The sequence below is a fragment of the Danio rerio genome, chromosome 2 (genome assembly GCF_052040795.2).
Source record: "Danio rerio strain M-AB ecotype USA chromosome 2, GRCz13ab, whole genome shotgun sequence".
NCBI classification, from domain to species: domain Eukaryota; kingdom Metazoa; phylum Chordata; class Actinopteri; order Cypriniformes; family Danionidae; genus Danio; species Danio rerio.
Genome location: NC_141022.1, coordinates 45,123,313 through 45,136,174, shown reverse-complemented (window position 1 = coordinate 45,136,174; position 12,862 = coordinate 45,123,313). Strand labels below are relative to the sequence as shown.

The window sequence follows — 12,862 nt, the reverse complement described above, 5'->3', positions numbered from 1 at the left end:
TCTGGAGCAACAGACCTGGCTTCCAAACAGCTTTTTGAACTGAACTGGTTTAGAAACACATGTAAAAGGTCAGTGTACGTGGCTAATGTGTTGATACACTGCACTGTGTATAAGCTTTAGAATACAGGATCCAATCAGGGCAAAACATTGTTTGAGGGATGTCACAGTGACAAGTTCCAACAACACGTGTGATTTTCGACTTCCATGAAACTTTCCAAAATTTTAAAGTTTGTGTTTTAAAAATATACCTAATTTTGAATTTTGAATCAGAATTCAGTGTTTTATTAAAAAGGGAGGGACAAAGTAACAGTTTTTGGTTTTGGCCAAATAATGAACAAGTAATAATGAAGTAATGGGGTTAGACAAACCAATTTCTTTTTTTTTTTTTTTACCAGCAACACACAAGCCTCTCTTACAAATGAGCACTGAAAGTATGATCGCCGAATGTGCAGTATTGTTAAAAATGCCAGGAGTATAAATGTTACTATTTACCTCACCTGTGAGGCATGTTTTAACAGACAGAGGGTTAGTTATAACATGTGCTTATAAAGGCAGATTTCACACAATTCATTTAAATTCAGTTTACTTTAAAAAGTATATTTCCTCAGTACTTAAATAATTTTTTAAAATTCTACATTGCACAGTATGTTTTTTTATTTATCTATTGGATAAACACTTTTGGATTTATTTGCATTATTATTCATTATTATCCAGTGCATTATTAGCAATAAAATAAATAAAAAAAAATTAAATAAAAATAAAATTAAAAAAATTAAAATAAGTTGAAAGTATAAAAAGTTAATTAAAAAAAATTAAATAAATAAATATATAATAAGTATAATAAAAAATACAAAACTGGTTTGCCAAACTTTTTCAATAATTGGCAGGAAGTCTGCCGACACTGGTGAAAACCTCGAAAGCATGCCATGGTTAACCCTGAGCAAATACGCTAAAACTCTAAGGGTGCTTTCACACCTGTGAATCGATTCAGTTGTTCCGAAACAGAGATTACAAATGTTACATTGTTGCTCTTTGCTCTTGGAGCGGTTCGCTTTCACATTGCAAAGTTTCTAATCGGACCAAAAAAGCTAAAACAAGTGACGTGCGAGTAAACTCTCCTTACATTGGTCAGAGTGTCAGGGTTTATTTTGCAGCGTCCCGCTCAGCTGTCAGGAGAGGTGGTGGTTTGGTGGTGATTGACAGGGTGCGCGCGCGTGACGTGTCTGAGGAGAGATGCGGTGGGGAGGGGTGAGAAGGGTGCGCGACGATGCCTATTTGAGGACCGGGAGGGAGACGCGAGATTGCCCTGTTCACATATGCCAAACGAACCGCGCTGGCAAACGAGATACGTTCCGAAACAAAAGTGTAGGTGTGAAAGCACCCTAAAACTCTTACATTTTACCTAGCATTATTTTGTGCCCCACGCTCCCCAACTGTAACATTGTAACCATATTTTATCAGAATTTTGAGGGGGAAGTCAATACTGTGAGATATGAACTTGATTCCCTACTCTCAGCCATTTCCATTCATGTAAAAACTTTTTAAAAATGGTGTAACACCCTGACTAAAATACTATAAGCTGAATCAAAAAAATCTTTTGTTGGGTTTATGCAACTCAAAAATAAATAACAGCCTTACACATAGTACTCACTGAAGTCAAGAAGATAGTATGTAGTCATACAAAAAGTTAGCCTAATTAGGATTTTAGTGAGATAAAATGCTAACTGTCACTTGCCCTCCCTAAAAAAAAAAAAAAAAGAGGTTCATGACATCCAGCTGAGACATCCACTTTAATAGGCGCTGTTGTTCATCAGATCTTCTCAAACGGATGCCATTGAGATGATGGGTGTCTCTACCAGGATAGAACGTTTACAGAAAGGATAAACAGTGTCTAAGGCTATAATCTAGTGTCGAAAGAGTGGGACATGTGTGGATTACTGCCTCCGTATCCCTCTCTGTATCTTTCCTCTGCTCTCTCTCGGCACCTCATGACATTTCTAATTGACTTAAATCTCATTATTCACGCTCAGGCTCTGAGTTGACACCGCATGCATCCGTATGTCTCAAAACAGATCACCCTTACTTGCCACTGTGGTTAGCACTCTGCGTGTCAGTTGAAAGAAGAGAGGGATTGCTTTCTCCACTTTCCTTTACTTCTCTTCTCTCAGCGTTCCATTGAGAATGCATCCCGAGCACAAACGTAACGAGAAACGCTTTATGTACGTGAATGTTTCCCAGAGAAATCTGTGAATGAAATACCACCCCTGCACGGTAAACTGAGAGCCTTTGGGATGCACACATGTTGAATTTGTTTGCATAGTTCTGCGTTCAAGATTTGGCACTCTTCTGGAGTGGACAGGATCCACAGCTGCGGCACAAAAGAAGTCCCAAAACTTACTGGTGCAGTGCAGCGAAAGTTACAATTCTGTTTGAGAATTTCAGATGAAGTTTTGTTGACTGCAAGAAAAGAAAATCCACTTGTGTGTTGCTCACGGCAATAGTTTTAACTGGTATTTCATAGAGGTTGCTCTTTCATAGCTCATGATACAGTTCTGATTTAAGTATTTTGTTATTTAGATTTAACATTCAGGCCTTTTGACATTTAGTTCATACCCTATCTGACAAAAGTATCGTCGCCTATTCAAGTTTTAGGAACAAGAAATAATAACTTGACTTCTAGTTGATCATTTGGTTTCAGAATTGGCTTATATGAAAGACAAAGGCTTCTAGATTACGCTTATTTTACCTAAATAAAATATGATCATGCCTTGATTGTTAATTATTTAATTATGACAATAAGGTCTGACTTTGCTAAGACAAAAGTGTTGTCACTCAACAGAAATAATGTACAGTATAGAATATAAAGTCATGGTGCAGTGGAAACAGAATTAATATTGTGTATGACTCCCATGAGCTTGAAGGACTGCATCCTTACATCTCTGCAATGACTCAAATAACTTATTAATAAAATCATCTTGAATGGCAAAGAATGCTTTCTTGCAGGACTCCCAGAGTTCATCAAGATTCTTTGGATTCATCTTCGATGCCTCCTCCTTCATCTTACTCCTGGCATGCTCAATAATGTTCATATCTTATGAATGGGCTGGCCAATCCTGGAGCACTTTGACCCTCTTTGCTTTCAGCAACTTTGGAGGCTGAAGTATGAGAAGAAATACTTTTCTGCTGCAGAATTTGCTCTCTCCTGTGGTTTATAATGTAAGGGACAGCACAAATGTCTAGATACCTCAGACTGTTGATGTTGCCATCCACTCTGCTGATCTTTCGCACGTCCATATACTGAATGTAACCCCAAACCATGATTATTCCTTCACCAAGCTTGACTGATTTCTGTCAGAATCTTGGGTCCATGTGGGTTCTGATAAGTCTTCTGAAGGATTTGTGATGATTGGGATGCAGTTCAACAGATGATTCATCAGAAAAATCTGCCTTTCCAAACGATCAACTAGAAGTCAAGTTATTATTTGTTGCTCCTACAACTGAGATCAACGACAAGACTTTTGTCAGGTAGTGTATATAAAATTATTGTCCACAGCATACGCCAGATAACTTGAATCTTGGGAAATACATTTTGAGTTCATATAACCTTTGATCAGACTTTGATGTCTTGCCTTAAAAAAATTCAATAATTTTTTTTATCATACATTTAATTTTAATATTTGTGTATTTTTAATCTCATTTTACAGTTCACAACTTTCCATGTAGACTAATTCTGTATAATTGTGAGTTTACTTTTTGTATTCACAACTTTACACCTTACCCTTGTATTTTTGCAGATTGATAATAAAGCTAAAAATTTCGGTCTGTGATTTAAAAAAATATAGACATTGTTGCCTTGACTTGTAATTATGATTTTGTCTAAAACTTGCACCTTAATGTCTCACAAAGACTTTCTTTTTCAGAATTGTGGATTTCTGTCTTACAGGGTAAAACTAACAACTGAATCTCAAAATTGTTTATTTTTAATTGCAACTTAGATGTGGGTAATTTTACATTTGCATCTATTTCAGAGGTCAGATGCAACTTTAAACCTCACAATTCAAATGTGACTTTTAATAACACACTTTGTCGTCTTGATATCTTGTCATTTTGAATCACTTGCGGACTCACTGAATGCTTCCTAAAAGTGTCTGCTAAACGACCGAATGCAAATGTAATTGTGATTTTGTTTTAAATTTGGATGTGATTTTACATCCCACTGTGTACAACTCACAACTTTTTATATCAGCATTGTTACATTTTTTGAAAGTAAAAATTATAATTTTTTACATTTACATTTATTTATTTAACGGACACTTTTATCCAAAGTCACTTACAAATGTGAGTAAAAGAATTACTTCAAGTCTCCAGAAAGATGCAATATACCGTATAGATGTCATGACAAGTTTAATTTAGTCAACTGCGTGAAGCAAACTTCAAGGTTTTTCCAGATAGGTGTAGTGCTTATAAGAAAGTGTCTAGTGCATATTGAGAGCAAAAGAGTGTGTCTCCTATAGGTGTTTGTCAAGCACACATACTTGCATGAAACTTGCACAATATTTTTCATAAGTATGAAGTGTTTATAGGAAAGTGTATGTTGCATATGGGAAGGTGGAGGTCCAGTCCACCCTGTATTATTTTTGGTAATACTAAAATTATATAAATTCTAAATAATATTTAACATTTGAATCTCTATCTGTAACATTTGGATCTGAATCCCCCAAATAGCAAAATTTTTCTGGCCAAGCTCTGGCCCACACAATCAGCTTTTGCTTGGCCTACATCCCACATAGCAAAATTTCTCTGGCCAAGATTTGGCCCACAGAATCAGCTTTTGCTTGGACTACTTGCTGCAGTAAATTACGTTACATGATTGGACCAAGTCTGGCTTCCTGACAAAGGCCAAACATGGACTATATCTGGGCAAGGTCTCAGCCATGATAATAACCCATATCTTGGTCTGAACTGGGCCAGATATGTTGGTGTGTCACAACTGCAATGAATTTGATAAACCCATGACGCATTTTGCTTTATGACCGTGCTTTTTCTCAAAGCGACGTGATTGGTAGTATTTGAATGTAATTTAAAAGTGGGACAAGTCAGTCCAAAGTCACATTTGATATCTGGCCTAAGTCTTGTGTGCCACCTTAAAGGGGGTGCCACCTCTGCCAAACCCGGGCCATGTTTGGCCCACATGCTGTATGCCAGTGCCGAACTAACATCTGCTGTGCTAGCTTTATGCCAAATTTCGGCCAGAATTCTTTGCTACCTGGGATGCTGCAATGAATTACACATGAATGGACCAAGTCTGGCTTCCAGATAAGGGCCAAACATGGATTAAATCTGGGCCAAGTCTAAACCAGCTATGTTGGTTTGTCACAACTGCAATAAAATTGATAAATCCACAAAGCATTGCTCTTTAGGTGTGCTATGGGCATGCTTTTTCCCAAAGTGATCTGATTGGTAGAATTTTCTTCTTTACTCAAAAATTATTGTAATGTATTTTAAATGTGGGCCAAGGTTTAGGCTGAAGTTACGTGGCCCAAGTCTTGTGTGCTGCAGCTGCCGCTATACCAAACCTGGGCCTTGTTTGGCCCACATGCTGTATGCCAGTGCCGGATGTACGCCTGTTGTGCCAGCTTCATGGCAAATCAGGGCCAGAATTGTTTGCTGGGATGCTGCAGGAAATTACACGACTGGACCAAGTCTGGCTTTCAGACAGGAACTAAACTTGGACCATATCTGGGCCAAGTCTCAGCCAAGTTAATAACCAATAACTGAGCCAGATACAACATGTTGGTGTATCACAACTATAAGTTGATAAATCCATGAAGCATTACACTTTAGGTGCGCTATGGGCTTGATTTTTCTCGACGTGACCTGATTGGTAGAATTTTTTCTTTATTAACAAATAATTTTAATGTCTTTAAAAGTGAGTCAAGATAGACCAAACTTGCATGGCCCACATATACATTTTTAACATCTGGTGCAAATGCTACATTTGATATTTTGCCTAAGTCTTGTGTGCCACCTTGAAGATGGTGTCACAAATGCCAAATACTAATTTGACAATTACTACATTTGACATCTGCCCAAGTTTTGTGTGCTGCCTCACCAAACCCGGGCTATGTTTGGCCCACATGCTGTATGCCAATGCAGATTAATGGCTGCTTTGCCAGCTTTATGCCAAATCTGGACCAGAATGCTTTGCTATCTAGGTTCTTTCTCAAAAGTATGGCTTTTCTGCCACAAACGCAGCTTTAAAATTTCTTCAAGTGGCTTTTTCCATAATTTTAAAGTTCACAAATGCCTTATTTATTTATTTTTTTTGCTTTAAGGCTAAAATAGTCTTCCATGGAGAGAAGCGAAAAATATGAATCAAGATATTTAAGCAAACATCTCCTTTTAATCTCATTGCCGTCTAGGGGTTGCAGCAGAGAAATTAAAGAGATCTCATTTGTATTTTTCATTCCTACGGGTCCCTAGTATGTATGAATAAAAGTCTGAAGTGTTTGTGAGTTTAAACCACTCAGGCACAAAGACACTATTTCTCTCATTAGGGTTACGCCACTGTTTGTTTTAACATACGGCTTTATGTGCGAATGATGAAGACTCCTGTGTGCAAGGAAGCAGTGTGTTGTAGGTTTTTTGTGAAGTGCTGTCAGAAGCACTCCAGTGTTAATGGCTGAAGAGAAGAGACCTGGCCCTTTGTACCTCTCGCTGTCTGTAGTTTGTACACATGCTGTGTGTGTGTAAGGGAATGGGGGCGGGGGACCACAGAGGCCCTGAAAAGGGTGGATAAGAAACTCTACAGCTCTGGCTCAGGGCAAGACTGTCAACAATGCGTATTTCACCCCATTGAGACGAAACACACAGGCCTACAGCGGGAAACTTCATTGAGACCTCTTCAGAAACATCTGCTTGTGATGTTTGTCAGTGTGTAAAAATGTCACGTCGAGGACTCCCATAGAAAATCCGGACGATAATGTAATGTTTCGATAAGATATAGGATGAAAGTTGCTTGAGTTATTATATTGTTGTGTTTTGTTGATATATGTTATTGGATTTGAAGAGATGGTTCACCCAAAAAGTTTCTTCCTCATGCCGTTTTAAACCTTAAACACAAAATAAATATTTTGAAGAAGCTGAAAACCTGATATTAAAGATAAGACGTTAAAGAGATTTCACCACAAAATGATAATTCTGTCATCAGTTAATCACTCACGTAAGACTTTTGCTCATCTTCAGAAAAGAAAAGAACGTATTTTAAATAAATTTAACAGATTTCTGTCCCTCAATGTCAGATGTCAAGACCCCTAAGGCTCGTACACACCGGGAGGCTTTTCGTTTGCGTTTATCATCAGCGTTTTTTAAGACGTTTTTACGGATTCAAATCAAAGCGATTTTCTCTGGCGTCGAGCAGAAGAGTATGCAAAATCACTCCTTGACGTTAGATGGCGCTACACAACTTTAAGCTTCTGGCGCTCACTTGTAACAGGAAGAAGGAAGAAGACAAAGTTGAGACGCTTGTTGTTATGGATGGTTCAAGCAGCAGCTCCAGCTCTAGCGATAAAGAAATGATTATTGTTGACCAGAGCAATAAGTGGCTCTGCGCTCATATCACCTCAGGGCATCTTTTTCAATGTGCGCTCGCCTTGACAGTTTTGCGCTTGAGCGCCTTCAAAGGCTGTTTACTGTAATCTAAGCAGCTTCGTGCACGTGAACAAAAGTGCCAACCTGATTGGTGTAGAAGGTTTTGACGCGTGCACGATCACATTGACGCCCTTTATTTAGTCACAAGACTTTAAAGGGCCATGAAACCCCCTCGTTTCAGCAGGGTGTTTTCACACCTCCACTTTGGAAAAAGTCAGAAAAGTGGGGGTGTCCAGCTCTGTTTAGGGGGGAGTGTCGGAGGAACTAAAGTGGGAGGGTGTGGGTGTGTCTATTTGGGCACGCGTGAGTTTCAGTCAAAATACACACACAGGAGAAAGAGATGGTGTTTTACCTACACGGACATCTGTAGTCGAATTATTTGCCAAATTATTAAATGGTGGACTTTAACTGCAGTTTGGCTCTTTCATTCAGGGAATTCATTCATGCCCCTCGCGACAAACGCGATATTTGATTCGAGGATCTGCTCTAAGCGTGTATTTTTCATGCAATGTTTGATACCGCACGGCGAATGACAGAAAAAAAACTCCGCATTTCCCGGAAACTTAGACGCACACGGCAGGTAACGTCAGAAAGCCGCGTGTGTTATTCCGGTCACAAAATGCGGTGCTAACATGTTTGCCCTCAGTGCAATAGTTAACTTAATTCGAAACGAACAAACTGAATAAACAAAGAGCACTGGTCGCTCACTTACCAAATCTGTAGAGACAGGACAATCACCAGCAACTAGAGCCGCGTCTGAAGAGAAGACTACATCCGGAATCCGGATCTCAGCGTTTGCAGATGAGAACAGCTCTCAGGTAAACAATAATCCCCCTTAGACACGTAAGTTATTGTTGTCGCGCGTCGCGTACACTGTTAATCCACACGTGAGTCTGAGCTCTCACAGAGAGAAAATGAAAACGAAACTTAACTGCAGCAAAATTTAAAAGCAACACTTCACGCTTGTTTTGCCAACACAACGTGGCGTCTCTGTGGTGTAAAGACGGTGACACTAATGAATATTAATGAAGTTGCACAATAGAGCGCGCTGATTGGTTTGAACCAAGGCTTACTCATGCATTAATGCATCACACTGTAAGACGTAATAAGGCACACTCTGGCACAGACGCCCAGTCTGCACGCTGGAATACACGCTATTATGTCATGACCGTGACGCAGCTTCAAAAATTCGTTTCAAACAGGAAGTACGAATTTGCTTGAAATAACGCAAAAACAACCAATTTACACTTTTTAGTGAAATATAGGTGTCCTAATAGTGTTTTTAGCAGTGTGGGACACATATACGACTGTCAATAGCTCAAAAAATGTGTTTTGGTGTTTCGTGACCCTTTAAAGGTCGACAGAAAACGCAAGCAAAAAAACATCTCGGTGTGCACGGGCCTTAAAACTCAATCAATGATCCAAATAATTTAGGATTTTTTAAAAACTAAACAATGATCAGTGATCATGAACATAATCTTAGCCATGCTTACGAGAACAAACCTTACTGGTTCTTGTAGAAGCTCAAATGTGCCGTGTGACACAAAAGAAACAACATCATCGGTTGATATTGGTTCTTCAACTCCCCTGAATGCTGTAAAAAGATTACTGATCAGTGTTTTATGTGAATGTGTTTATTATAGATACAGTCGACATGTATATTGACACATACAGTCAACATCTTTATTATAAATATTAAAGGCTTTTTTTGGTGAATCATATTTCGAACGAGAGACTGATATCTTTCAGATTACAGTTACATTTTGAAACATGATGGTTAGTAGATGATGGCAGAATTTAATTGGTGGGGCGAAACCTTTACTTTAAAAGAAAACTATTTAAAATGGCCACAGCCATATCAACCTGCAGCCCAAGACCGGTTACTCACTGAAGCTAAGCAAGGCTGAAACTGGTCAGTACCTGGATGGGAAACCACATGGGAAAACTAGGTTGCTGTTGGAAGTGGTGTTAGTGAGGCCAGCAGGAGGTGCTCAATCTGTGGTCTTTGTAAGTCTTAATGCCCCAGTATAGTGAAGGGGAGACTATAATGTCAGTGAGTGCTGTCTTTTGGATGAGAAATTAAATCGAGATCCTGACTCTCTGTGGTCATTAAAAATCCCACTTCTTGTAAAGAGTAGGGGTAAAATTCCTGGCCAAATTATGTAACCCCTGTGTCCTGGTCAAATTCCCTCCATCGGTCTTTACTCCTCATGGCCTCCCACGCATCCACCGTACTCTCCCACGGCTCTATCACTGTCTCTATACTCCACCAATAGCTGGTGTGTGGTGAGTGCACTGGCGCTGATGTCCTGTGGCTGCTGTTACATCATCCAAGAGGATGCTGCTCACTGGTGGTGGTGTGAAGAGACCAACCAAGACTCATTCTGAAAACGTTGTCTCATTTTTGGATTTTACCACATTCTCACCCTGTTATACACTTGTTTGTTTTATTTTTTTGGGTTCTGTTTTTGTCTTACCGGATACCTGGAAACGCTCTTCCCCGAACCCGGTCGTCGTCACCGTGGTCAGCTCCTCTCTGCGTGTCAAGTCCACCGATGTACACACTAACTGGACAAACTGGTTGCGGCGGGAAAGCCCTCCACACGAAGGTAAGCGGTCAGCTAGTAAGCACAAAAAGGAACTGCGTCATACAGCCCCATAGCGTTCGTTTAAAAAAATTAATTGCTGCCATACGTACCTCCAATGTAATTCGCGGTCTCCAGAAACGTCAACAGGACCACGTTTTCAGAATGAGCCTGTGTTGAAAGAGACCCCTTACCCTTCATTATTGTGAAGCGCTTTGGGTGCACGGCCATACACAATAAATGTGTTATATAAATACATATTATGTTACATTACATTACATAAAAAGTAGAAATATTTATATTACATAACATTGATTCAGGGCAACGCGGTGGCGCAGTAGGTGGTGCTGTCGCCTCACAGCAAAAAGGTCACTGGTTTGAGCCTCAGCTGGGTCAGTTTGCCGTTCTGTGCAGAGATTGTTCTCCCGTGTTCGGGTGGGTTTTCTACAGGGCTACAGTCCAAAGACATGCGGTACAGGTGAATTGGTTAGGCTAAATTGTCCGTAGTGTATGAGTGTAAATGAGGGTATATGGATGTTTCCCAGAGACGGATTGCAGCTGGAAGGTCATACGCTACATAAAACATATGCTGGATAAGTTGGCGGTTCATTCTGCTGTGGTGACCCCGGATTAATAAAGGGACTAAGCCGAACATAAAATTAATGACTGAATGAACATTCATTCATTCATTCATTGGTTCGTTTATTCATTAATTCATTCATTTATTCATACACTTTCCTTCGGCTTAGTTCCTGATTTATTAACAAATGCTGGGTTCCACACAGTTCCTTTAAGTTGTCCCAACACAAATTGATCGTTAACTAAACAGTTTTTACAAATTTAAGTAAATTGAACATAAAACAATTAAGTTGTCCTCCCAAAATCTTTAAGAAATATGTTGTTTCAGCTTATTTTAAATTAGTAGAACAAGCAAATGTAATTTGAATTATACAAAAGTAATAATAATACCACAACACGGTCCACAGTGCAATATAAACTCTACCTAAATTATAAAAGGAAACAATAAATTTGTGGATTTACCATCTGAAATGTGGGTATATAAAATAATTGCTGTGGTGTTGAAAAGCAGTGACTCTTAAATCTGTCATTTCTAGGTCTGAGTGGAGAGAAGGCTGCAGTCAGAAATAGGCCAGGTTAGGTCGAGCTTTGTTTTATAATCTCACGCTGACCTCTTTACTCAGTACCCTCTCTCTCTCTGTATCTTTCTGTCCCTCTCTTTCTCTGTATACAGTATTTCTCTCTTTCCCTCCTTCCAACCCCCAGCTCTGTTTTTCCCTCTATTTCTCGTTCCCTCTTCCACCATCTCCCTTTTCGGCTCTTCACTGCCCCTGAAGACTGTTTATTTCAATAATAATCACATTTGATGCAGAACAATTGTATTTTTCAAGCTAAACCAGGCCTGTGTTTACCTCGGCCATCTCATGATTCTCCACCAGTGCTGATAACTAGGCATTTCCTATCTCACGGAGAGTTAGTATAGTACAGTAGATGCATCAAATTGTGGGTTGGATTGTCCACTGATATGTAACCCCGTAACCTCTGGAAAAAAATTATATTAGCTTTTTTATGGGTCTAGTCCGACAAGAGCCATTTTATTGATGTCAGCATCCAAATTCTGTCTCTTGCATGCAGGCCTACAATTTTTATGAGGTCCTCAGAATTGGCAAGCACTGAATTCAAGAGAAGCCAGGCAGTGCAAACATGTTCATGCAGTGGGAGAGGAGAAAAATAGCTGTAAACATACAAACAACATAGCATGCACGCAAGATTCTTTATTTATTTAGTCATTTGTACTCTTGTGGATAATTTACATCGACATATATTGTTTACATTCTTTTATGCTAATTAATTATTTTCCAGGTTTGTTCATTTTTCTGTGATGATTTGAAATGTAACATTATTAAATTTTTAATTATTTAAAAGAAATATCCCCACATGGTCAAAGGTAAACACACACAAACACATTAACAAATAAAACTCTCTCTCTCTCTCTCTCTTTATATATATATATATATATATATATATATATATATATATATATACACACACACACACACACACACACACACACACACACACACACACACATATATATATATATATATTAAAGCTGGCACTGTGGCGCAGTAAGTAGAAGGGGGCCAATTGCCATTTCTGTGTTGAGTTTGCATGTTCTTCTTGTGTTCGCATGGGTTTCCGGTTACCCCACAGTCCAAAGACATGTGCTAGGTGAATTGAATAAACTAAATTGGCCGTAGTGTATGAGTGTGTGAATGTGAGAGTGTATGGGTGTTTCCCAGTACTGGGTTGCAGCTGGAAGGGCATTTACTGCAAAAAACATATGCTGGATAAGTTGGCAGTTCATTCCACTGTGGCGATAAATCAGGTAGTAAACTGAGGGAAAACAAAAGAATGAATATCTATTTTATGTTTGTATTTGTTCACCCTGTTTTCCTTAGGTTGTGTAGAAAACATGACAATACCAGCCTGATCTCACAAGGAAACATATCTATTTTACGTTTTCTCAGTTAGTGGGGAATTCATACGAGTTCAGTCATATGAAAATGTAACATTTTTATAAAGGACACATGGCACCCAACCCCACC

The 12,862-nt window shown here is 39.1% G+C and overlaps 1 long non-coding RNA gene across 1 annotated transcript; it reads right to left on the bottom strand.

Annotated features, from left to right (window-relative positions):
- Window positions 1-6,327: 6,327 nt before the first annotated feature.
- On the bottom strand, window positions 6,328-10,442 carry LOC147846461 (uncharacterized). Its single transcript, XR_015478842.1, has 3 exons — window positions 10,349-10,442; window positions 8,998-10,271; window positions 6,328-7,799 (listed from the first exon to the last, which is right to left on the bottom strand). It is a non-coding gene; the product is annotated as an uncharacterized LOC147846461 (long non-coding RNA).
- Between the last annotated feature and the right edge of the window lie 2,420 nt (window positions 10,443-12,862).